The 27,540-nt window shown below is 43.0% G+C and overlaps 1 long non-coding RNA gene across 2 annotated transcripts; it reads left to right on the top strand.

The window, feature by feature from the left end:
• The first annotated feature begins 400 nt into the window (after positions 1-400).
• LOC141580755 (uncharacterized) lies at positions 401-22,510 on the top strand. Of its 2 annotated transcripts, none has more exons than XR_012513052.1 (3): positions 401-11,886; positions 12,889-12,979; positions 19,632-22,510. It is a non-coding gene; the product is annotated as an uncharacterized LOC141580755 (long non-coding RNA). The 2 variants fall into 2 exon arrangements; XR_012513051.1 differs by lacking the exon at positions 19,632-22,510 and adding an exon at positions 16,742-18,874.
• Positions 22,511-27,540: the final 5,030 nt, after the last annotated feature.

The following is a 27,540-nucleotide window of genomic DNA, read 5'->3' as shown; positions in this document are numbered from 1 at the left end:
TTTCTTGTGATTATATTTAGGACTTGTTTTTTTTGGCAGGAACATCATAGCAGTGATGATGTGCTCTCAGTGTTAGGTTGTACATTCCTGGTGATGTCCACAATGATAAACTGAAGAAAGGGGTGTCTGTTGGGCTTCTTCCTGTGAACTTACTCTTAAGTATGTCTTTTTTGAAACAAATGAGAAGAGAGACACAAGACACCAAAACCTCTGGTATGCAACAAAAGCAGTGCTAAAACAGAAGTTTATAGCATTAAATGCCTACATCAAACATAGAGAAAGATCACAAATTAACAACCTAACATTGCACTTCAGGGAAATAGAAAAATAAGAACAAATAACACTGCCAGGCGCGGTGGCTCAAGCCTGTAATCCCAGCACTTTGGGAGGCCGAGGCGGGTGGATCACGAGGTCGAGAGATCGAGACCATCCTGGTCAACATGGTGAAACCCCGTCTCTACTAAAAAAACACAAAAAAGTAGCTGGGCATGGTGGCGCGTGCCTGTAATCCCAGCTACTCAGGAGGCTGAGGCAGGAGAATTGCCTGAACCCAGGAGGTGGAGGTTGCGGTGAGCCGAGATCGCGCCATTGCACTCCAGCCTGGGTAACAAGAGCGAAACTCCATCTCAAAAAAAAAAAAAAAAAAAAAAAAAACAAAAAAACAAATAACAAACCAAAATCAAAGCCAGTAGAAGAAATAAAAAATATGAGGGCAGAACTAAATGAAGTTGAGACCAAAAGAAAAATACAAAGGATCAATGACATGAAAAGTTGGTTTTTTGAAAAAAGGAAACAAAATTGATAGACTGATAGCTAGATTAACCAAAAAACAAAACAGAAGATTCAAATAAGCACAGTCAGAAATAAAAATGGAGGCAATACAACTAACACCATAGAAATACAAAAGATCATCAGAGACTACCGTGAATATCTCTGTGTTTACAAACTAGAAAACCTAGAGGAAATGGATAATGCCTGGAAACATACAGACTCCTAAGGTTGGACCAGGAAGAAACAGAAATCCTGAACAGACCAATAGTGAGTGGTGGGATTGGATCAGTAATAAAAAGACTCTCCCAGCAACAACAAAAAAGCCCAGGGCCAGACAGATTCACAGCCAAGTTCTACTAGACAAAGAAGAATTGGTACCAATCCTACTGAAAGTGTTCCAAAAAATCAAGAAGGAAGAAATCCTCCCTAACTCATCCTACAAAGCCAGTATCACCCTGATACCAAGCTAGGCATACAACCAAAACAACAACTACAGGCCAATGTCCCTGATGAACTTTGGTGAAAAATCCTGAGTGAAATACTAGCAAACCAAATCTAACAGTACATCAAAAAGGAAACACCACAATCAAGTGAGTTTTATTTCAGGGATGTAAGGATGATTTAACATACACAAATGAATAAATGTGATTCACCACATACACAAAAACAAAAACCATGGCCAGGCATGGTGGCTCACGCCTGTAATCCCAGCACTTTGGGAGGCTGAGGCAGAGAGATTACTTGAGATCAGGAGTATGAGACCAGCCTGGCCAACATGGGGAAACCCTGTCTCTACTAAAAATATAAAAATTAGCTGTGCATGGTGGCACACATCTGTAATCCCAGCTACTTGGGAGGCTGACGCAGGAGAATTGCTTGAATGTGGGAGGCAGAGGTTGCAGTGAGCCGAAATCTCACCACTGCACTCCAGGTTGGGTGACAGAGCAAAACTCTGTCTCAAAAAACAACAAAAAAAGTTCATCTCAAATGATGCAGAAAAGGCTTTCAATAAAATTTATTCACCCTTTATGATAAAAATCCTCAACAAACTAGACATAGAAGAAATATACCGCAAAATAATAAAAGCCATATACTACAAACCCATAGTCAATATCATACTGAATGGGGATACACTGAAAGCTCTCTCCTAAGAACTGGAAAAAGACAGGGATGCCCATTTTGACCACTCTTATTCAACATAGTATTGGAAGTCCTAGTTAGAGCATCCAGACAAGGGGAAGAAAGAAAAGGTATCTAGCCAGGCACAGTGGCTCATGCCTGTCATCCCAGCACTTTGAGAGGCTGAGATGGGTGGATTGCTTGAGCCCAGGAGTTTGAGACCAACCTGGGTAACATGACGAAACCCTGTCTCTACAAAAAAATACCAAAATTAGTTGGGCATGGTGGCATGTGCCTGTAGTCCCAACTACTCAGGTGGCTGAGGTGGGAAGTTCACTTGAGCCCACGAGGTTGAGGCTGCAGTGAGTTGTGAGTGTGCCACTGTGCTCCAGCCTGAGTGACAAAGCAAGACCTTGTCTCAAAAAAAAAAAAAAAAAAAAATCCAAGCTGAGAAAATTAAATTGTCTGTTTGCTCATGATATGATCTTATATCTACAAAACCCTGAAGACTCCTCCAAAGGACTTCTAGATTTGATAAATGATTTCAGTAAAGTTTCAGGATAATAGATTAATAAACAAAAATAAGTAGCATTTCTATACACCAGTAATGATCAAGCTAAGAACCAAATCAAGAAATTCCATTTATAGTAACTATAAACAAACAAAATCCTAAGAATACATTTGACCAAGGAGGTGAAAGACCTTTTCAAGGAGAACTTCAAAACGCTGATGAAAGAAATCATAGGTGACACAAACAAATGGAAAAACATCTCATGCCCATGGCTTGGAAGAATCAGTATTGTTGAAATAACCATACTGCCCAAAGCAATCTACAGATTCAGTGATATTCCCATCAAATTACCAATGTCATTTTTCACAGAATTAGAAAAAAATTCCTAAAATTTATATGGAACCATAAAAGAGCCCAAATAGCCAAAACGATCCTAAGCAAAAAGAACAAAGTTGGAGCCATTGCATTACCTGACTTCAAATTATACTAGAAGGCTACAGTAACCAAAACAGCATGATACTAGTATAAAAATAGATACACAGGTCAATGGAACACAGTAAAGAACCCAGATAAAACCATGTACCTACACCAACTGATCTTTGACAAAGTTGACAAAAATATATACTGGGGAAAGGACATTATGTTTAATAAGTGGTGCTGGAAAAATTGGACAGCCATATGTAGAAGAATGAAACTGGACCCTATCTCTCACCATATAAAAAAATTAAGGTGTATTATGACAAATGTAAGACCTCAAACTGTAAAAATCTTAGAAGAAAACCTGGGACAAACTCTTCTGGTCATTGGTCTAGGCAAACGTTTATGGCTAAGACCTCAGAAGCAAATGCAACAAAAACAAAAATGGACAAATGGGACACTAAAAAGTTTCTGCACAACGAAAGAAATACTCAACAGAGTAAACAACCTATGGAATGGGAGAAAATATTTGCAAACTATGCATCTGACAAAGGACTAATGTTCAGAATTTACAGGGAACTCAACAAGAAAAAAACCCACCTCATTAAAAAGTGGGCAAATGACATGAACCAGAAATTTTTCAACATACAGGCAGCCAACAAAATGTGAAAAAAGTGCTCAACCTCAGTAATTACCAGAGAAATGCAAATTAATACCACAATGAGATGCCATCTTACACCAGTCAGAGTGGCTACTATTAAAAAGTTAAGAAGCAGCAGATGTGTGGATGTGGAGAAAGGAAATGCTTATACTCTGTTGATGGAAATGTAAGATTAGCATGACCTCTATGGAAAACAATGTGGAAATTTCTCAGAGAACTAAAAATAGAATTACCATTCGACCCAGCAATACCACTACTGGATATCTACCCAAAGGAAAAGAAATCATTATACTAAAAAGACACTTGCACTCGTGTGTTTATTGCAGCACTATCACAGTAGCAAAGTCATAGAATCAAGTTAGGTGTCCCTCAACAGATGATTGGACAAATAAAATGTGATTTATATAAAAATACTAGAAGAATTTAGAACATATGTATACACACACACACCATGGAATACTATAAGAATAAAATGTTTTTTTGCAGCAACATGGATGGAACTGGAGGCAGAAACAGAAAGCCATGTTCTCACTTATTAGTGTGAGCTAAACAATGTTTACACATGGACATAGAGGATGGAATAATAGACATTGGAGGCTCCAAAAGTGGTTGGGTAGGAGGGGCATGAGAGATGAGAAATTACCTATTGGGTATGATATACACCATTTGGGTGATGGTTACACCAAAAGCTCAGACTTCACCACTGTGAGATATATCCATGTAACAAAAATTCACTTGTACCCCTAAATCTACTTTTCTACGTATTTCTGTGGAGCTGTTTACAGACTATGTACATGTATATTCCTTATCAAACTTTCATTTTATTTGACCGTTTAATCAGCCTGACTCCAAAGTTTCCTAGTTTATTCAATAGTTATATTCTGTTACTATGTTAATTAATTTTTTAGAGATGGAGTCTTGCTATGTTACTTAGGCTGGTCTCAAACTCTTGGGCTCAAGCAATCCTCCTGCCTCAGCCTCCCAAGTAGCTGAGACTGCAGGTGCACACTGCCATGCCCAGCTAGTTGATTTATCTTCATGCTTAAATTGTCCTCAGTTTGGCAGAGGAGAAACTGTTATTAGTTTCCTGTAGGTGCTAATTACCACAAGTTCAGTGGCTGAAAACAGAAGTTTGCTGTCTCAGGCTTCTAAAGACCAGACAACCAAAATCAAGATGTCAGCAGGGTTGCATTCTCACCTCAGGCTTTGGAAGAAATTCTTTCCTTGTTTCTGACAGCTTCTGGTAGCCTCAGGCATTTCTTGGTTTGTGAGTGTCATTGTTATTTTTGGAAATACAAGCAAATATGTGTATGTGTTTGTATTTCTTTCTTGCAAGGCAGCACATTGCATATTGTTCTGGATGCTGCTCTTTTCACTTCGCATTATATCCTGAGTCTCAATACCAGTAGATAGAGAGTGTCCTTTGAGTTCCATATGGAGTAATTTCCTTAGTCCAGTACGCCTTTGCTCACACCCTTTTTCTTTGTACCATTAAATTGTCAAGTATATTGCATTTCTATACATTATAGGCTCAACAATACATTAGATATACATTGTTTTGTACAATTTCATTTTAAATCATTTATGTGATGAGAGAAGAAAATACAAATTTATACTGTATTTTATAATTACATAATTAACTTTACTGGTGCTCTTTGTGGATTCAGATTTTCATCTGCAGGGCAGATCCCCAGCCCTCTTTTAGCCTGAAGAACTTCCTTTAGTATTTTTTGTAAGGCAGGTCTTCTAGCAGTGAATTATCTCAGTTTTTGTTTATCTAGGAAAGTCTTTATTTCACTTTTATTTCTGATAGTAGCTTTGCTGGATGTAGGATTCTTGAGTGACAGGTGTTTTTTCTTTGAACACTTAGAATATGTTATCCCACTGCCTCTGGCCTGCATTATTTCTGCTGAGAAGTCAGCTGTTGATCTTGTTGAGCATTCTTGCCTTATTTTTCTCTTGCTGTTTTCAAGGCTTTCTCCTTGTCTTTGCCTTTTGGCATTTTTATTATGATGTGTCTTTGGGGTTTTTCAAGATGTATAGATTTGTGTAGATTATTGAGTTTTTGTTGTTAATTTTGGGAAATTTTAGGCCATCATTTCTTTGAATATTTCTCTTCTCCTTTCTCTTTCCTCTCCTTCTTTCTGTCATATGTATGTTGGTGCATTTAATAATGTCCCACATTTCTCTGAGGCATCATTCATTTTTCTTTTCTTCTGATTGCAGGATCTCTATTGATCTGTTTTCTTTTTTATTTTATTTATTTATTTAGAGGCAGGGTCTCTGTCACCCAGGCTGTAGTAAAGTGGTATGATCGTAGGTTACCACAACCTCAATATCATGAGCTCAAGTAATCTTCCTGCCTCTGCATTTCAAGTAGCTGGGACTGTGGGCATGTACCACCACACCTGACTGATTTTTTTATGTTTTGCTGAGACAGGGTTTTGCTATCAATGTGGTTTGGTTCTGTGTCTCCACCCAAATCTCACCTTGAATTGTAATAATCTACACATGTCAAGGGATAGGACAAGGTGGAGATCATTGAATCATGGAGGTGGTTTCCTCCATACTATTCTTGTGATAGTGACTGAGTTCTCACAAGATCTGATGGTTTTATAAGGGGTTTCCAATTTTGCTCAGTTCTCATTCTCTCGCCTGCTGCCCTGTGAAGAGATGCCTTCTGCCATGATTGTAAGTTTCCTGAGGCCTCCCCTGCCATGCAGAACTGTGAGTCAATTAAACCTGTTTTCCTTATAAGTTACCTAGTCTTGGGTATTTCTTTATAGCTGTGTGAGAATGGACTAATACAGCTATGTTGCCCAGACTGGTCTTGAACTCCTGGCCTGAAGTGATTTTCCCACCTTGCCTCCCCAAATGCTGGGATGACAAGCACAAGCCACCATGCGTGGCCTGATCTATTTTCAGATTTACTAATTCTTTGGCCAGGTGAAATGTATTGTTGAGCCCTTCTAGTGAAGTTTTACTTAGACTGTTACACTTTCTGTCTCCGGAATTCCCACTTGGTTCTGTTTATGATTTCTGTGTCATTATTGGTATTCTGTATGTGATTCCGTGTTGTCACATATCTCCTTTTATCATGACTTCTTTTAGTTCTTTGAAAAAACTGTAATGGCTACTTTGTAGGCATTTTCTGTTAAGTCTGACATCCGATCACTCTCACAGGAAGTTTCTGTTGTCTGCTTTATTTCTGGCTTATAGGTCATGCTTTCCTGTTTCTTTGTATGTGCTGTGATCTTTTGGAAACTGGACATTTTAGATCAGGGTTCCTAACCCCTGGCCTGTGGACTGGTACCCATCTGTGGCCTGTTAGGAGCAGGGCAACACAGCAGGAGCTGAAGGGCGGGTGAGCAAGCATTACCATCTGAGCTTCACCTCCTGTGTGATCAGTGGCAGCATTAGGTTCTCATAGGAGCATGAGCCCTACTGTAAACTGTGCATGGCAGGGATCTAGGTTGCATGCTCCTTATGAGAATCTAATGCCAGATGACTGAGGTGGAACAGTTTCATTCCAAAAGCATCCCCTAACCCATTCCCAGTCTGTGGGAAAAACTATCTGCCACAAACCAGTCCCTGGTGCCAAAATGGCTGGGTACTGCTGTTTTAGATGATGTATGTAGCAACTCTGGTTATGAACCCTCTCTCTAGGCTGGTTATTGTAATTTACTTGTTTATTTGTTTAGTGACTGGCTGGCTTATGTTATGGGAATCTGCCTATGCCCAACCCCAAATTCCAATGTTAAATATCTAATGTTCCTCAGGGAACTCAGCCATGAGCATGTCCACAGTCACCCTGGGATTTAGCGGGAGCTCTCTTTGATCAGGGCACGGCTCACTTTTACTCTCTTTTCCTGGCCATACCCAGCTAGACCAGATCCACTAATGGCTCTAGTGTTTTAACAACACTCTGGGTTATAAATCACCCCACATTGTAAACAATCAAATTCAGGATCCTTTGAAGGATAGTTCCTGAGGCCTGTGTTTGAGATTTGTTTTGAACTCAGGCAGGCTCCTCTGGGCTGTCTCTTTTAGCAATTCTCTTGGGCAAACTAGCAGGTCTGCAGTGAGCCTACATCAGCTTTTTGTCCTTTAGCCATCACCTGCACTGTTTTTGGGAGTGCCCTTAGGCTTGCACCTCTCCACACTTTGTTTCAGTGAAATCAATTCCTTTGGGAAGAGATTCTGAGTTATCTGTTTTACAACCTGCTCTCTCCAGGCAAAATCCCTAGAGCTTGGTGGGTGGTGGGGACGGAACCCTGGCAAGCTTCTTTTTGGGTGACACCCATCATCAGTCACCTAGAAGTTGAGATTGGGAGGTGGGGGGTGGGCAGTAGCCTGAGGTCTTCTTGGCTTGCCTCTCCTGTGGTGAAGACACCACCACAACCCCAGTATTTTTAGCGCCCAGTGCCCAAGAGCCTTCATACCACAGATAGAAGCCAGTGTGGAAGGGGACCCTGCCCTTCCCAGGAGGGAACCCTGTCACAGCCAGGAAGGCCCCAGCAGACGTGTGTGTGTGTGTGTGTGTGTGTGTGTGTGTGTGTGTGTGTGTGTAGGAAATGCAAGCCTCTGCACATATCCCTGTGTTTCCAAAATAGCACGAGTGCTTGCCTCTCCACAGTTGCATGGGTGGGACCCTAGAGACAGGGTCAGGGAGACCGGGCATCCCTCCTGAGGGGAGTCTTGAGGTGGGGGTAGGTCACTGGCCTCTCCAGGGTTCTCAGCGCCAGATCCCAGAGTGTGGGGGTTGCAGCATGTTGAGCCCAGCCCCCTGGCTCTGCAGAGCAGACCCCCAGCTGTTGGCCCCATGTGTGGACCCCTGTGGGTGCAGCTAGGAGAGACAGCAGCTGTGTGACCCATGTTTTACAGGAAATTGTCTTCACCTTTTCCGGTACATTTCTCAAAACCACAGCTTTATCCACACCCAAAGCATAGCACTACCAAAACAAGAAAGCAAGCCACCTTCCTCCCTGGGATTCCCCCAGGGCCTGCAGCCTGCCCTCTTGAGGTGATCAGGGCCTTTCCTGGGAGAGTCAGGGCTGCCCATGGGGGCTCAGCTTCCTCTTAGCTTCCCCAAGCACACAGTGCTTGAGGGCTGGACCATGGATGATTCAGGTTTTCTGGGATTTTAGGAATTCTTACATGTGGCCTAAGGGGGAAGGGAGAAATGAAGCCACCATGAGACTGTCTGGGTCCTCTTTCAGCCAACTGTTCAAGTGGTATTTACAATGTTTTTTATTCACCTCACAGTGTTTCTAAGAATATGCTTCTAAATGCAGCTTCTGACAAATAGCAGGAGATAAACATTCATGCATTTCTGGTCTGCATGAAGGGTGTCCTGCAGGAAGAGGGGGTGAAGGGGCCTGGCTTCTGCAGGTGGCCGGGGGCTCCCTGCAGGTGGGAGAGAGGGTGGTGACTTGAGATATGTTTTAGATTTAAGTATTATCATTTATCGTTATTATTTGCATTTCATGGTGCTTACTCAGCATTGGGCAGCATAGATACAGCCGTTACTCTAAGTGTCAGCAAACCCAGTGTCTTATTTTTAAGTGAATGTGTTACAGGAAAGGAGTCCTGATCCAGACCCCAAGAGAAGGTTCTTGGATCTCGTGCAAGAATGAATTCAGGGTGAGTCTGTAGAATAAAGTGAAAGCAAGTTTATTAGGAAAGTATAGGAATAAAGAAAGGCTACTCCATAGACAGAGCAGACCTGAGGACTGCTGGTTGCCCATTTTTATGGTTATTTCTTGATTATATGCTAAACAGGAGTGGATTATCCGTACTTCCCTTTGCAGAGTGTATAGGGTAACTTCCTATATGGAAACCCCTATTCAAGATGGAATTGCTGTGGTTCAAATGCCTCTGACATTTCCCCCCTTCCTTCTACAAGAGAACCCTTAATCCTATGGGTTGCAGAGGGTCACAGATCCATCTTCTGTAACTTCTTCAGGCCGAATGGGGCAATTATATTCCTAACTATTAGGTCTTTTGCATTCAGGGTAGAGAGGAGCTCAGTCAGATGATTCAGTAGGCGAGAGCCATTCATAACTCCAAGTTCTGGCAAAAGATGATATCTGGAAGATTAATAAGTGCTCAATTTAAGAAAACATTCGGTAAGCTTATCCTGCATTCCCACACAGAGCACCACAGCAATATAATCCACAACAGTAAGGCAAAATAAGTAAAATTTTCCCAAGTAAACTAAATAAGAAGGCTTTCCATGAACTGGGCAACTGTTGGAACCAAGCTGATATGGGATCACTAGCTGATTCCAATGTGCCTAGAATTAGAATATTGATTCAGATTTTTATATTACCCATCCCTCTGTTTCTTCTGAGCAGCAGTCAGAGATAACTGGTTGGTTTACAGAAATAAGCAGGGTTAGTCTAAATTACAGGAAAAAAATTCTTAAAAACCACCAATGAGACTAGAATCTAAAAACATGTGTTACCAGTTTTTGAAACATAATTTCTCTTTCCCTAGTCCCCCATTTTCACTAAAGACAAATCATTGTAAAATGGATTTGCTTTATGATACTTGGCCTGATTATTTGTATAAAATGTAGCAAGAATAATTATTTTTCACATAGACTTTTAAAACTGGCTTTCATGGAACTCTGTTCCATAGAAGGAATCTCAGATAAGACTTTTTTTTTTTTTTTTTTTTTAAGCTGAGTCAAGCCATGGTTTTTACCCTCAAATACTTATGAGTTAGGTAAATTTCCACTCCTCTTGAGGTCCCAAGATAACTTGGGGCTCCTAAGCCTGTAATAAAGTGTCATTCTTTACTTATCACAGGTCAGGCACCCTGTACAGGGACTATGTAGACAAGGTATAAGTTTTCCCAAGGGGCTTTTATTGGCTCTGCAAGTCAAGTTTGATTCCTTAAAGGAAAACATACCATTTCAGTCAAAGCATTGGTAAAACAACCAGTTTCTTCAATTGTGTCCTGTTACAAATGAAAACAGATTCTTATTGAATTTATGCAAATAACTATATTGCTAAAAATTAAGAATACTCACAAATAGTTTCCAAATTCTGGAGAAATCTGGTACTGGGAAACAAATATGCTCAAAATTTTGTTCACCGGAATATGCTTTAATTAATTGTTAAAAGCTGCAAATAGCTTAAGTTTCCTTGACTCTGATAAACAAAACAAAGGATCAACACATTTTTTTTTTTTTTTGGAGACGGAGTTTCACTACTCTTGTTACCCAGGCTGGAGTGCAATGGCGTGATCTTGGCTCACCGCAACCTCCGCCTCCTGGGTTCAGGCAATTCTCCTGCCTCAACCTCCTGAGTAGCTGGGATTACAGGCACACGCCACCATGTCCAGCTACTTTTTTGTATTTTTAGTAGAGACGGGGTTTCACCATGTTGACCAGGATGGTCTCGATCTCTTGACCTTGTGATCCACCCGCCTCGGCCTCCCAAAGTGCTGGGATTACAGACTTGAGCCACCGCGCCCAGCCAGATCAACAGCATTTTAAGCAAAGTTGAAAACTACTTCAGACTTCTTCAGTATAGTCCATGCAATTAACTCTAGTTTTGCTTGATATTCATGAACATTTTAACTTTCCATGATTCCTGAAAGTTTTTTCCTCTATTTTAACATCACAATTTTCAAAGTTATCAGAAACCTGCATTTAACTGCTCCTCTCAAAGTCCTGTAGTTGATTATAAAATCACCTTTTAAAGAGGACCAAAACAAGAGAATTGTCTGTGGATGACAAGAATCTTAGGACAGCCACTATTAAAGTCACAATTGATAAGGAAATTTCTGTGGCATATGACAATTTTACATAACAATTATAACTATTAATAACATACACTAAGTCATATCAGAATTATAGAAGTTTCTTACACTTTTGGAACACATACCAATAACATTTATACAAATACAGCCCAAAGAAAGTCAAACATTATTTCATATTTGACAATGCTTCCTGTATGATTTTTATACCTAATAAGCCAAATTTCACCTTCACACTATTTAATATTAATAGCATACAATTAATATTAAACCCAAATCTTAATAAAAACTTATAGACAAATGTATTTAATCTTAATCAGTTTGACCATAAGATTTTTTTATTTTGAGATGGAATTTTGCTCTTGTTGCCCAGGCTGGAGTGCAGTGTCATGATCCTGGCTCACTGCAACCTCCACCTCCTGGGTTCAAACAATTATCCTGCCTCAGTCTCCCGAGTACCTGGGATAATAGTTGCCCACCACCATGCCCCTGCCTGGCTAATTTTTGTATTTTTAGTAGAGACAGGGTTTCACCATGTTGACCAGGCTGGACTTGAACTCCTGACCTCAAGTGATCCACCCACCTGGGCCTTCCAAAGTGCTGGGATTACACATGTGAGCCACTGTGCTCAATCCCTAAGGTAAGATTCTTATACCTTTTATAACCCTTAACGATTTTTTTTTGTTGTTGTTGTTAAAGGGCAGATTATAAGCAGGTTTTTGCCTTAAGAAAAACCTGTCGTGCTTTTATTACAATGTTTAATTTACAGAAAAAGTGAATACCCCTTTAAATTTAGCCAATGTTCATATGCAGAATTTCTTTTACAACTATTTTTTTACAAACCTTCCACAACTTGTTCAAACTTTTAGCTTTATCCTAACTTAAAACAATTCTTCAATCCTTTAGGCAAAAACATCCACATTCCCATTACTTCTTATAATCTTTGTGTAAGAAAGTACATTCTACTTTCCTTACATACCATGGATGTAGAACTGTTTCTTGTGTAGTCTCAAAAGAATGTTAACTCTTAGCAACTTTTACTTTTGGGAAAAACCTTGGTAAGTTAGGGATTTTAATTACATACCAGATGTGGAGCCTAGCCTAGGACCCACCAGACAGAAGTGAGATAAGGGCAGACTCTCCAGTATAGCTAGGGGTGTGGCTCTCCACAAGTCACCATGCCTTATCTAGAGTCAATCTCATCTCTCCAAGGTCGGTAAATTGAACAGTTTTCAAAAGTCAAAGAAGCAGTTTATGACTTTAAAGCATTTAGTAAACTTAATATCTGACCTGCCTAATTTAGACCAAATGTCTTTATCAATAACCTTTAAAACTGTTTTTATTTCCTGAAGATTACTTAAGTCACGTGAACTTAATAAAAATCATTACACTTTTTACTTTTCTGACAAAATATTTGATTTAAGCATTTATTGTTATTAAGCCAATTAATCAAAACTCTTTTATATCACACACACAGCACATATAAATAAAAGATAAAGGACTTGTCCCCTAAGACAGGAAGTGGGCCTTAAACCCGGGCCACCGTTGTGAAAAAAGAAAGGACAGCCGCATAATGACAAGGGCAAGCTCTCAAAGACATACAAGACAAGGGGAAATCTCATACAGGTTTTTTTTTCCCCAGGCATCTGCAACAACGTTTACAACCGACCCGTTTCCTGGGCCGTCTCGAACAGCGGGTTTACAGGAGTCCTGGGCCCGCATTCTGTCCTAAGGTACCCCTCATTATGACAGAAAATACAGAAAGACACATAAAGCACACCAGATTCACTACAGCTGAAGATTAGCCTCATGAATCTTCTTTCCCATTAATCGAAACTTTATGTAGGAGATAAGCAATGATTTTTTTCCCCATTCACTCAACTGGTTTTCAGAGAGAAAGACAAAGAGTGAGCCTAGCACCCGGGAAAGGCTTCTGGGTTCCCTTTCCCTGAGAGACACTAGTGACTGGGCTGGCCGCATCACAGCCCTGGGGGGTCAAGCTGCATCATAAAGGAAAATTATCTTTTCTGCTCTGACCAGAGCAAAATACATGTGACAAAACATAGACAGAAGCCACTCTGCTCAGCACTCCACATCAAACTGGCAAACCTCAAACTTGCCCACAGTTGGACCCCATCATTGTTAATCCAACCTCTGACCAGGAGTTTCAACTTGTGGTTTCCAGACAAGGTGATCATCCTCAGTACCAGAAAAGATGGGAAGCAGAAAGAAGAGAGAGGAAAGAGAGGCAAGCATTGCTGTGGCAGGCCGGGGACGATGAAGAACCCAGGGAGGCCAGAGAAAGATCCACCCATTGCAGTGACATTGAAGCATTCAGGTGGCCGCTTTTCAGTTGTGAAAGGATCTTTTCCAATAGTCCCATCAGCTCTTAAGTTTCTCTTTTGGGGAGAAAAAAGCTCCCCATGTCCCACCATCCTGTACATGCCTGCTTCTGTCACCCATAGCCATTAGCACAGAGTTCAAGACAGATTAATCCAAAGAGAATAGCAGTTAACATCCCCTAGTGCCAAACCCCGTCTTAGCCGAAAGGGACTTTACTAAGAGCGGCCTCTAAACTGCTAAGTTTTAGGAAGGACTCTAACCTTCCTACATTGGGCTTGAAACCCAAGTTTGGTCAAGCGTCCTTGCCTTTTATTAAGAGGGGCCTTTAACCCTCTCTGTCTTAAGAGAGACTCTAACACCCCTAAGTTGGGCCTCTAACCCAATCCCATCCATTACCCGGGTACCCTACCATTTGCCCAAAGTTGGCCAATCAGTGCTACAGTCCATTTCATTTGGGTTGGGGTCTCCTCAGTATTGTCCTTCCGTGGTTCTCCAGAAGGATGTTTCTGGACCCTACCACTTACCCAAAGTTAGCCTTTGGGCCAGAGGTTTCCTTAGTATCATCCCTTCTGTGGTCACCAGAAAGATGTTACTGGAAAGGGGGTCTGGATCTAGACTCTAAGAGAGGATTTTTGGATCTCACACAAGAAAGAATTCAGGGCAAGTCCATGGAGTAAAGTGAAAGCAAGTTTGTTAGGAAAGTGAAGGAATAGAGAATGGCTATTGCATTGACAGAGCAGCCCTGAGAGCTGCTGGTTGCCCATTTCTGTGGTTAATTCTTGATTATATGCTAAACAAGGGGTGGATTATTCATGTTCCCCCCCCCCACCAACACCCCGCTTTGTAGAGCATATAGGGTTACTTGCTGATGTTGCCATGGCATTTGTAAACTGTCATGGTGCTGATAGGATGACCAGAGGTCACTCTCACTGCCATCTTGGTTTTGGTGGGTTTTAGCTGGTGTCTTTACTGCAGCCTGTTTTATTAGCTAGATCTTTATGACCTGTATCTTGTGCTGACCTCCTATTTCATGCTGTGACTAAGAATGCCTTAACTTACTGAGAATGCAGCCCAGCAGGTCTTAGCCTTACTTTACCCAGCCCCTAATCAAGATGGAGTTGCTCTGGTTTACATGCCTCAGACAAATGCTTGAAAGAACATACAAGTCAGTGTCCATGTGCTGGCTTATTGAAAAGTTGATGGTCCAGCCTGGGCAACATAGCAAGACCCCCATCTCTACAAAACATAAAAAAGTTAGCCAGGCATGGTGGCACACACCTGTGGTCCCAGCTACTCAGGAGGTTGAGGTGGGAGAGTAGCTTCAACCCCAGAGGCCAAAGCTGCAGTGAGCCATGATTTCATCACTGCACTCCAGCCTGGCTGACAGAGTGAGACCCTGTCTCTAAAAAACAGTGACAGCCTGGCATTTTTTTTCAATTACATTGTGTCTTCAGAAGCACTAAGCCTAGCAATGATGATAAGTTTATCAGTAATTTAGCAGTAAGTGTTTTCTAATTCTACAATGATATCACTGTAGCTTTTACTAAAATTTCCACCGAGGACCTTTCTGGAAGGTGCTAAAAGGCCCTGAAATGTTAGGATGTCCTCAGCTTATCTCTGTATTCCTTGTTCCTCCTCACGCTCTCCTGACCCTATCTTACCTTGAGTTGTATCATCCTGAAGTGGCAGGAGCACCTGCTTAGTATCTGTGAGCCCTGATGGTTGGGCCAGTGCCTTGATCTTACCCCTTCCAGTGCCTTAAAGGGACAGCCGAGGTTTCGCTAGTGTCTGTGTGGTTGTTAGAACAGAGGGAAGGACAGTAGGGTCAGACGGGCCTTCCCACTGATTTTTGCAGGCCTCCTGCTGAGTGAGCAGGTTCATGGAGTTGCTCCTTTCTGTGCATAACGGAGGCCCATCCTCCCTCACCTGGAGCCTCGTGTACACAGACTGTCCCCTGCAGGCTCCACGTGTCATAATCAAATGTACTACTTTTGCAGCACGATACCAGACAGTTCACATGGATAAATGATAATATTTGGCTCACATCAGGCCAGGTCTCACTGTCATTTAAGAGCTCCAGATTTCCAGAGCTTGCTCCAAGTTGGAACTGTGGACCAGGGAGCCTGAAGGCACGTGGTGTGCATTCCCTTCAGCAGATGAGCTGCAGGAGCTGCGTCCTGTGTGGCTGGCTTCAGATCTGCTTTAGGCCCCTACTTGAGTCTGTTTGTGTCACTGTGACTTGTTGAGAGGATTGTGGTGTCAGCTATGCCCCAGTCTTCCCTCTTTGGGTTTATGTGCATTTGCCGAATGCTGTAAGCAGGAGCTGGAAACCTTTTCTTTCTGGCCTGTCCTGGCTGCCTTCTCCCTTACATCTGCGTGCTGACTGCACACAGGCAGAGGGTCCCTGGCTTCCAGGGCTGGCGCCCCGTAGCTACCTGTCCTCCAGTGCCTGTAACCTGCTGCAGAAGAGGGAAACGTCCCTATGTTTTTGTTTCACTGTTTGCCTGCATTTTCTAGAAAACCTGGCTATCGTTTGTGTTACAAGAAAAACTTGGGGCTGTAACATTCACGCCCTCCCCCCCGACCTGAAACTAGGGAGGAGCGGAGAGGCCAAAGAATGACTGGGTGGAGTCCAGCTTGGCGTGGGCAAGTTTATTAGGACTCACATGTGGGGCACGCATGGCAGCAGCACAGCTCTAGAGATTGGCTAATGAAATATTGGCAAAATAATTGGACCTAAATAAATGGGAAGATATCCCATGTTGAAAGACATTTTTTTTTTAAAAGACAGAGTCTTACTCTGTCACCAAGGCTGGAGTGCAGTGGTGTGATCTCGGCTCACTGCAACCTCTGCCTCCCAGGTTCAAGCAATTCTCCTGCCTCAGCCTCCTCAGTAGTTGGGATTACAGGTGTGTGCCACCACGCCTGGCTAATTTTTGTAATTTTGGTAGAGATGGAGGTTTCACCATGTTGGTCAGGCTGGTCTTAAACTCCTGACCTCATGATCTGCCTGCTTGGCCTCCCAAAGTGCTGGGATTACAGGCGTGAGCCACTGCACCCAGCTGAAAAACTATCTTTTTAAGAGCAGTACTCTCTGAGTGATCTAATGTGCAATACAATCCATATTAAAAGTCCAATGATCTCTTTTGCAGAAATGGAAAGTCTGATACTCAACTTCATATAGAATTATAAAGGGCTCCAAATAGTCAAAACAGTATTAAAGAAGAAAAATAGATTTGGAAGATCCATACTTCTCAATCTCAAAACTACTGCAAATGTCAGTAATGAAAACAGTGTGGTACTGGCATGTGGACATAAGGACCAATGAATAGAATTGAGAGTTCAGAAATAAACCAGACATTTACGGCCAATTGACAAGAGTGCCAAGAACATTCAATGTGAGAAAGAATTGTCTCTTCAACAAATGATGCTGGGACAACTGGATAGCCACATGCAAAAGAATAAACTTGGATTCCTACATCACTCAATATATAGAAATTAACTCAAAATGTATCCACCACTTAAATATAAGAGCTAAAAAAAAAAAAGAGAGAGAGAGAGAGAAAAGATTCTTAGAAGAAAATACAGTGGCAAACTCTATGACTTTGGATTTGGAAATGGATTCTTAGATTTGACACCAAAACGTGAATAATATGAGTAACAAAGAAAAGATAAATAAATTGGCCTTCATTAAATTAAAAACTTTTCTACATCAAGAACATTATCAAATGCCAGGCATGGTGGCTCATGCCTGTAATCCCAGCACTTTGGGACGCTCAGGTGGGCAGATCACTCGAGCCCAGGAGTTTGAGACCTCCTGGGTTCAAGGAGTTCATGAGAGTTAGGGAGTTCTCATGAGCTCTGATGGTTTTAAAGTGGCAGTTTCCCCTGAGATCTCTCTACTGAGCCTGGGCAATATGGAGAAATCCGGTCTCTACAAAAAATACAAAACATCAGCCAATGTGGTAGTACATGCCTGTAGTTCCATCTACCTGGAAGGCTGAGGTGGGAGGATCACCTTATTCCAGGAGGTCAAGGCTGCAGTGAGCTGTGATAACCCCACTGCACTCCTGTTTGGGTGACAGTGAGACCCTGTCTCAAAAAAAAAAAAAAAAAAAGACATGACAAACACAACTGGGGAAAATATTTGCAAAATCATATAGTGGTAAGTATTTAGAATCTAAAATATATAAAAAGAACTCTTGGCCGGGCGCGGTGGCTCACGCCTGTAATCCCAGCACTTTGAGAGGCCGAGGCGGGTGGATCACGAGGTCGAGAGATCAAGACCATCCTGGTCAACATGGTGAAACCCCGTCTCTACTAAAAATACAAAAAATTAGCTGGGCATGGTGGCACGTGCCTGTAATCCCAGCTACTCGGGAGGCTGAGGCAGGAGAATTGCCTGAACCCAGGAGGCGGAGGTTGCAGTGAGCCGAGATCGTGCCATTGCACTCCAGCCTGGGTAACAAGAGCGAAACTCCGTCTCAAAAAAAAAAAAAAAAAAAAAAAAGAACTCTTACAACTCAACAAACAGATAAAAAACCCAAATTAAAAATGAGCAAAGGATCTGAAAAGACATTTCTCTAAATAAGGTATATAAATGGCCAATAAATGCATGAAAAGATGTTCAACATCCCTGGTCATTACGGAATGCAAATTGAAACCACAGCAGGGTACCACTTCATACTAAGATGGTAGTAACAATAATAAAAAGAGCAAAGGTTCACCGGGATGTGGGGAATTAGGAATGCTCATACATTGCTGGTGGAAATTCAAAAATGGTGAAGCCCCTGTGGAAAACAGTTCGGTATTTCCTCAAAAAATTAAACAAAACTACCGTATAATCCAGCAATTAAACACACACACACACGAAATAAAAAACAAAAATATTTCCTTAAAGAAACTTAAATAGAATTATTCATAATAGTAAAATATATAATATAGTTTGGATATTTGTTCCCACCCAAATCTCACGTTGAACTATAATTCTCAATACTAGAGGTGCGGACTGGTGGGAAGTCTTTGGGTCATGGCAGCAGATACTTCATGGCTTGGTGCTGTTTTCACAACAGTGAATGAGTTCTTGTGAGATTTGTTTATTTAAAAGCCTCTAGCACTTCCCCTGCTTGCCTGTGCTTTTGCCATGTGACATGCCTGCTCCCCCTAACACCTTCTGCCATGATTGTAAGCTTCCTGAGGCCTCCCTGTGAGCTGAGCAGAGGCCAGTACCATGCTTCCTGTATAGCCTGCAGGACCATGAGCCAATTAAACCTCTTTATAAATTACCCAGTCTCAGGTATTTCTTTATAGCAATGCAAGCACAGCCTAATACAACATAGAAATACATTCATCAATAAATGACTGGATAAATAAAATGTGGCTTACACATATGACATTATTCAGCCTTAGGAAAGAATTCAGTATTGATTTATGTTACAACTGGATGAACCTCAAAGACATTTTGCTAAGTGTAAGCTGACAGACACAAAAGGTCGTGTATTTTATGATCCCTTTTATATGAAATGTCCAGAATAGGCAAATACTGACAGAAAGATTAGTGGTTGTCAGGGATTGGAGGAAGGGGAATGAGTCATTACTTAGTGGGTAAGAAATGTTCTTCTGCACAATGAAAAGATTTTGAAACTAGAGAGAGGTGGTGATTGCATACCCATTTGAATGTGCTAAATGCCACTGAATCGTACACTTTAAAATGATAACTTGTGTGTTCTGTTTCACCTCAAAATAATTATTACAGCACAGCCTCTGTCTTCGTCTAATCATTTTTACTCAAAATTATAATTTGTCTGATATTTATTAGCCACAACTATACATTGCCATGATCCATTGCTATTTGTTCCCACATTTTCCCCTTCTCTACCTATATAATCAATCTTATAAGGTCCAGTAACTGAGTAAATTATTGGGACTTTTATCAATCTTATAAGGTCCAGTAACAGAGTAAATTATTGGGACTCTTCTGCTGTTTTCCAATCAGTAATGGACAATTACAACCTGTCTTTGATGTTTCCATTCTTGTTCTAGAAATAAGATTTATGGCAGTATTCATGTGACACAGAAGCACATCTGAAAGTAGAGAGAGATATGTTACCCCCTTGCTGGCCGAGTTCCACCACTTTGCTCAGCTATTCACACCTGACATCTTGTTTCATTTTCATACAAAATCTGGACATAATTATTATCCACAATTCTCTGGCCTTAGGCCCCTCCCCATCAGCCTGCCATTGCCACTTCATTCCCTTGGACCTGAAAGGCTCCCGGGCCCCTTGAAAGTACAGGCCCACCAAGAAGAGCATCGCTATCCAGCTTCTGAACCTCCCAAGGAACTTCTAACATCTTGATCTGAGCACAGACCGGAAGCCAACAGAGGGCAGGGGCAAGCGGGTTGCACTGTGGCCGAGGAGGGGACGCTGGGCTTGTGGGCCTCGGAGAGGCAGAGCGGGGGAGGGAGATGAGACTGCACACAGCTTTCGTTGTTTGACATGTCACAGGCCCCCTGCACACGCCACCCAAGGTCTTTTTCATGCCACATCTGGTGCAGGAGGACTGTCTGTGAAATAGCTCTTAGCAATAGCTGTGGATCACTACTGAGAGGGTGAATATACAAATGGACAATGTGCAGACCATCTATGATGGCAAAACCTGGACCCCCAACTTAAAAGTCAAACACATCCTGTGCAGCATCTGGCCAGACTCAGGAATGGGAAGTGACTGCAGCTTCCCTATTTTCTGCTTCTACTTCTAACTAAGAAAGTCAAATATTCTCTACAAACCAACCCCATAAGATGCCTGCTGCCAGGTGGCCCACCCATAGCTTGCTCCTGTTAACAGCCTCTACCCAGGGGACACCCACCCGGGGCCTTCCCATCTTCCAATGGGAAGCTTCCCTCCCCACCCACCTTCGAGGCTGTGCCACGTGCAGTGACAGTGGCTGCCTTCTTGGTGACAGCTTCCGGTGAGCAGCCTCTGCTGTCCTCACTGATGTCCATGGTTAGTGCAAAGGCTCCTCCAGGACACTGCACCACCTGTCGTCCAGACCCCGCCTCTGCCCAGGCACCCTGGCCTTAATGCTGCGGCTCACAGGGAACCCGGCTGGTGACGGAGGCCCAGTCTGAGCCCCTCACTGACGCCATTCTGGACTTCTCAGTTTGGTGCCAGGCCTCGTTCCTGCTTCTCATTCGCTCCATCATGGGGCAATCAGTCCATTGCTCTACTCTTCTGTGTAGTACTTTCTAAAAAGCGGTGTTCATCATAATAAGGAGAAGCATGAGGGGCACACAGGTCAGCCTCACAGACGGGTGAGTCTGCAGCTCTCACCAGACCCTTGTTCACATCCACGAACTGCACTGTGGATCAGCAGGGAAACTGGGCGAGGTTCTGCCATGCAAGGGTTTTGTCCTGAGAACTTGGCTTTTAGAACATTCTTTCTGGTTTTCTGCCTGGGGCTGGGGGTCTGGTTCAGGGTGTTGGGTCTGTGTTTCAAGGAGGCTGTCCGCAGGTTGTGGGCCTGAGACACACTCTGCACTGCTGACCATCACCAGCTCACGGGGCATCCACGTCTGAATCCTCCGCTGACCATCACCAGCTCACGGGGCATCCACGTCTGAATCCTCCGCTGACCATCACCAGCTCACGGGGCATCCACAGCTGAATCCTCCGCTGACCATCACCAGCTCACGGGGCATCCACGTCTGAATCCTCCGCTGACCATCACCAGCTCACGGGGCATCCACAGCTGAATCCTCCGCTGACCATCACCAGCTCACGGGGCATCCACGTCTGAATCCTCCGCTGACCATCACCAGCTCACGGGGTATCCACGTCTGAATCCTCCGCTGACCATCACCAGCTCACGGGGCATCCACGTCTGAATCCTCCGCTGACCATCACCAGCTCACGGGGCATCCGTGGCTGAACCCTCTTCCGGAAAGACTTGTGCTGTTCATGGTCCCAGTTCTCATGCTGATCTTTCTAAATGGCAAAACTTTGCCAAGGGTGACTTGGATTTTCAGTGGCAACTCTGGGAATATTTGGCTTGAAAAACATTGTTTAGTTAAGAGATTCTTTATAGAAGAAAAAGAATAAGATTTCCCAGGCATAAATACAGAGGCCTCCAAATGAATTCTGAATAAAAAAGTATTTTGCTAAGAGATTGTTTGCCCAATGCTAATAACTGACTTGACAAGCTTAAGCAGCCCCTCAGCCGCCTGCCCTCCGTGTCCCCCTGGGCCTAACTCTCCTTCTGTCCCTCATCCTTTCCGGTTTCTCTCCTTCCACACTCCCATCAATTCCTTCCCCCTCTCCCCTGTGTCCAGATGCCCTACCTTTTCTCAACAACTCTCCTACCACGCTGTAACCTAAACTTCCTCTGTATTCCTTGAAGCCAGAAACAGAGGGCTGACACCGATCACTGAAGGCCTTGGATCCAAAGGCCTTCTCCTGCACATCACCAGCCTGTGTAACACCCTGTCTTGCTGGTAAAGGAACCAGATGGATGAGAATGTTGATTTTTCAGGTTCTCCAGGCCATCAGCAAAATTGTTCTCTCTCACTTCCCAGTGGCTCCTAAGCTAAACTCCTTCCTTCCATCAACTTCTCCTGAAGCCACTTGCCTTCGTGATAGAGATTCTTTGTCTTTTTCAGTGTGCCCCTATATAGAGACATTCAGTACCTTTTGTCCTCATCTGAGTAGGACAAGAGTATACCTGGACACTTATGCCTTAGAGACTCAATGATGACCCTTCCTATTTTTTGCAGGTCCTCAATTAAGACTTAAAAGACAACCAGGTGCAGTGATTCATGCTTGTAATCCCAGCACTTTGGGAGGCTCAGGTGAAAGGATCACTTGAGTCCTGGAGATTGAGGCTGCTGAGCTATGATTGCACCACTGCACTCCAACCTGAAATACTCAGAGTGACAGAGTGAGACCCTGTCAAAAAAAAAAAAAAGACATGAAAGATCAAAATTTCCATGTGATTTGGTTCTGACACTATATATAGATGATCTCCTACTTTTCTCAGAGAACAAAGAAACCTGTGAAAAAGATTCCATTGACTTTCTCTCAGCCTTAGTAGAAAAGAGACATAACATTTCAGAAGACACATTACCATTTGGCCAAAACATAGTTACTACTTCGGACATGCCCTATCTAAGGAGGAAAAAGCATTCTCTTCTCACTGACTAATGACTACCCAAGTTTATTCTAGATCTCTCACAGAATGACAGTTGAGAGGATTTCCAGGTTTAGTTGGATATTGAAATGAGCGCAAAATTTTTCTAAAGTTGCAACACTTTCTTTTGTAAATTGACTAAGGACTCAGTAAATTTGCTTTGGGAGCATAAACAGGCACAGGCCTCTGGAGCCCGAAGGAGGCGTTTCAGTGGTCCCTTCCCTTGGCATCCCTAACTGCAGAGCTTCCCGTGGTCTGTTTTGCAGAAGCAATATGCACAAGCGCTTGGGGTTTTTACTCAACTTCCTGGGAACCATCGAAGACCCTGGATTCACTGTGGCTTTACCCTTGATCTGGGTGCAAAGGCTTATTCTCCTTGTCTTAGTGCAGTAGCTGACACTGAAAACTTTTTGAGGCTTCTGATGAACCAGTTTGTATTAGTCCATTTTCACACTGCTATAAAGATACTACCTGAGACTAGTAATTTATAAAGCGGTTTAACTGACTCACAGATCCTCATGGCTGGGGAGGCCTCAGGAAGCTTACAATCATGGCAGAAGGTGAAGGAGAAGCCGGCACCTCATACGGTGGCAGGAGAGAGCAAGAGAGAGCTCAGTGGAAACTGGCACTTTAAAATTCTCAGCTCTTGTGAGAACTCCCTCCTCATTGTCATGTGAACAACGTGGGAAACCACACCGATGATCCAGTGACCTCCCACCAGGTTCCTCCCATGACACAGAAGGATTACAATTTGAGATGAGCTTTGGTTGGGGACACAGAGCCAAACCATATTACAGTTCTCGTCTCCCCATTTGACCTCCTTATTCCTTCTTCCATGCAGACATTGCTGCTGCCTGGGAATGTACACTTCCCAGCCAGCCAATTCGCCTCCTAGGAGATCCTGCTCCTCTCCCTCTCCCCTCACTGTTCACGCTGCAGTGCCCCGAATCCTGCTACTCTCACACCCCTGCCAAGGAAAGGGAGCCTCAAGGCAGTGCTACCTCCGCCAGGGAGCCTTCTGTATTTTTTAGTTTCACTGGAGACCTCGATTGAGAACCCTGACCTAATACTATTTGTGGATGGACTGTAGCTTGAAACTGAAGCTGGAGGTGGTCAGGTAGGACATGCTGTCACCGCTCTATATTCTTTGTTAAGGATATCATCAAAATGATATAGGTAAAATCAACCCTGATGGCCAAGCTCACTATGCTTACCAGAGATCGTCGAACAGCAGAAGTCCAGAGTGGCTGCATACAGAGGCAGCAGGTGGGCTTTGGGAGCAGCACACCACTGTGGGAAGCTTTGGAAACAGAAGAGGTTTCTCACTTCTGCTGGGATCACCATCCAAAATGGGCACATTCAGCAGCTTTTAGCTGGACTCTTACTTCCTAAAGAGGTGAGGCTTCTCACTTCTATTAAAAAGATTGAGGCCTAGGCCAGAAGAGACACCGTGGAAACTAAAGGAAGCGCTAGGTCCTCATGCCAAACAGCTTTAACAAAGGCTGTGATCCTGATCTAAACCTCTAAAGAATAAACCCCTGGCGGGAGTCAGAGGCCATTATAAGATAGCCACTGTTATGGAAGCAGCCTGGTTGTGCTGCTGCTTAGATAATCTCTGGCACTTCCGGCAAGGCCTGTTAGTGGTACTAGATGATTTCAGATGAATATTGGCTAAATTTCTCAATGAAACTACTGTTCACAGTAGAGACAAATTGGTTACAATCTTAAATCAATATTGGTGGGAGAACTTAAAAAAATAGTTGAAGTTATTTTAGGCTTGTGTTATGACCTGTTACAATATAATCATGAAAAAATCCATAAAGATGGAACATGGCCAGGGACTACAATCCCAAGAGCCCTAGGAGCATCTTCAGATGGAGATATGGTTTGGCTCTGTGTCCCCACTGAACTCTCATCTCGAATTGTTCTCCCTAATTCCCACGTGCTGTGGGAGGGACCCTGTGGGAGGTAACTGAATCATGGGCGGTTTCCCCCATACTGTTCTCATGGTAGTGAATAAGTTTCACAGGATTTGATGGTTTGTTAAGGGGAAACCCTTTTCACCTGACTGTCCTCTCTCTTGCTGCTACCACATGAGACGTGCCTTTCACCTTCCACCGTGATCGTGAGGCCTCCCCAGCCATGTGGAACTGTGAGTCCAATAAAACTCTTTCTTCTGCAAATTGCCCAGTCTTGGGTATGTCTTTATCAGCAGTGTGAAAACAGACTAATACGGATGAATTTTACCTGTTTCTGCCCTCCATGAGAGTTGAGGATGTTTTACTTATTGCATGTCTACTTTCAGGGTGGGTTAAATATTTCCTTACCAGAAAGCACAGCCTTTACAGTTCCTAAAAAGCTGCGTGCTTTCATGTTTCCAACCTGGAGCATCTCAGCTTTCACATCAAGTGACCAAGACAAACACTCTATGAAGCCATTATAGGAGAATCCTATAAAGTGTTACCTCCTACCTCCAAACCACAGGGCCTTCACTACCCATATATTCTGAATAGATTGAGAGAGCCAATGGCATCCTTAAAGGTAGGAAAATTTTAAGAAACCCTGGAGCTCCTTTGGCCAAAGGTACTCCCACTCCCCTTCTGGCCATATGGTTCCCTCCTTCAGGGGAAGATCAGTTACCCTCTGAACTGGTTGCTATAGACTGAATGTCTCACCAAAACTCCTACGTTGAAATCCTAACATCCAATATGATTGCATTAAGAGTGGGGTCTTTGGGAAGGGATTAAGTTATGAGGGTGAAGCCCTCACAGATGGGATTAGTGCCCTTATAAAAAGAGGCCCAGGGGAGTCCCATCACTTCTTCCACTGTGTGAGGGTTAGAGTGAGAAGATGTCCTTCTATGATGAACTAGGACCTCACCAGACGCTGAGTCTTATCATTACCTGGATCTTGGACTTCCCAGCCTCCTGAACTGGAAGAAATAAATTTCTGTTGTTTATAAGCCACCCAGTCTGGTAATTTGTTACAGCAGCCTGAATGGACGAAGACAACTTGTAATGCATTTAGGGATTTCACCTCTGATACTAGCCTCTGCCCTGTTGCACCCAGACGAGCAAAACATTGGTGATGTTTAATATTCAACAGCCCCCTTCTAGCACATCTTTCTAAACAGCTTCTTCATGATCTTCATCCTGGAGGTTTTATCTGTTGGAAGAGACATCTGAGAAAATTGCTCTTAAATTTTGTTGGAAAGGACTTACCATCTACGTTAACCACAACCACAGCAGTGAAACTCCAGTCACATTTCACAACTTGCTAAATAAGCAATCCGGAATACCACACAATTGGAAGCCTAATCCAAGAGCAGACCTCAAGCTTTAGAGACTCCCCAGAAGCAGCCCATCTGAGGAAGTAGGCGTCTGACTCAAGACCTTTAGAGCAAGCTCAAATCGTGGAAAGGTTCTGCTCAAGACATTGGATCAAGACTCTGATTCCTGTTTGAGTTTTCATCTTTTGCCTATGATAATTCTTCCAATTTTCTATAGGCCCCTTGCTGCTGTCCACTCATGATGAACCCCCTTTTTTCTCATTTCTTCCTGTTTGTGATAAAGTTAGATCAGAAAATAGTCTAGCACCATTCTCAGATTACTCCAGACAGTAGTCAGTGACCTCAGTCTTACTGACTACAGGGCATGCCACCACATTTCACTGATTAAAAACCTTGAGGCAATTCTGGTTTTAATAAATGAGACACAGAGATTCACAGCTGATGGTGTTTCCACTTGCACCTACATGGATAAAAAGACCTAAAACTAAATTTGTATTCAACAACCTTCATAGAGTGATGAACCAATACTTGCCATCTTAAAGATACCAATAGAGACCCAATTAGCATAACCCAGCTAATGTGAAATCTTGGTTCCAACCTAGTGTCACAGACAGATCCCTTTTTACCTGGATTTCCATGGACCCCTATTGGATACTACTTTCTTTAGGTCCAGGGTTTTTGATGCTGATTGCTCTCATGAACTTTATTTTTTATTTTTATTTATTTATTTATTTGTTGAGACAGAGTCTTGCTCTGTTGAGCAAGCTGGAGTGCAGTGCTGCAATCTTGGGTAGCTGCAACCTCTGATTCTAGGGTTCAAGTGATTCTTAAGCCTCAGCCTCCTCAGTAGCTGGAATTACAGGCACCCACCACCACCCCTGGCTAATTTTTGTGTTTTTATTTTTGTTTTTTTAAAATTTGTTTTTTTTTAAATTTTGTATTTTTAATAGAGATGGGGTTTTGCCATGTTAACCAGGCTAGTCTCGAACTCCTGACCTCAGGTGATCTGCCCACCTTGGCCTCCCAAAGTGCTGGGATTACAGGCGTGAGCCACCTCACCCAGCCTCTCATGCACTTTAGGAATAGAATTCTGAGAATTGTCTGTATATAGAGACTCTAATTTTAGAAATCACCAAAGCTGGACATCCAGCTGATCATTCAGGAACTATACCTGGAGAAAATAGGTTGATACAAACCACCAGAGCAGTGTTGCCAGAAGTAGGAATCATGCAAGTAGAGGAGACTTTGAGAAAATTACTAGTCACTCTGGCAGAAGTATGAACACCACCTCCTGTGCACTGGATGGAACACAGGCCAGTCTCAACTCACTGGTATTCAGGGTGATGAACGAGCACATTGCTCCAGATTTCTTGTTGGCAAGTCATGGCATCTAGCCTAGTGCTGCTGCTAATACTTCTCACTGTACCTGGATGAATGAAACAGGCAACGTCGAAGCGACTATACGATGCCATAAG

The sequence above is a fragment of the Saimiri boliviensis genome, chromosome 13, assembly GCF_048565385.1.
Source record: "Saimiri boliviensis isolate mSaiBol1 chromosome 13, mSaiBol1.pri, whole genome shotgun sequence".
In the NCBI taxonomy this organism is placed as follows: Eukaryota; Metazoa; Chordata; class Mammalia; order Primates; family Cebidae; genus Saimiri; species Saimiri boliviensis.
This window is presented reverse-complemented; position numbering and strand designations above follow the sequence as displayed.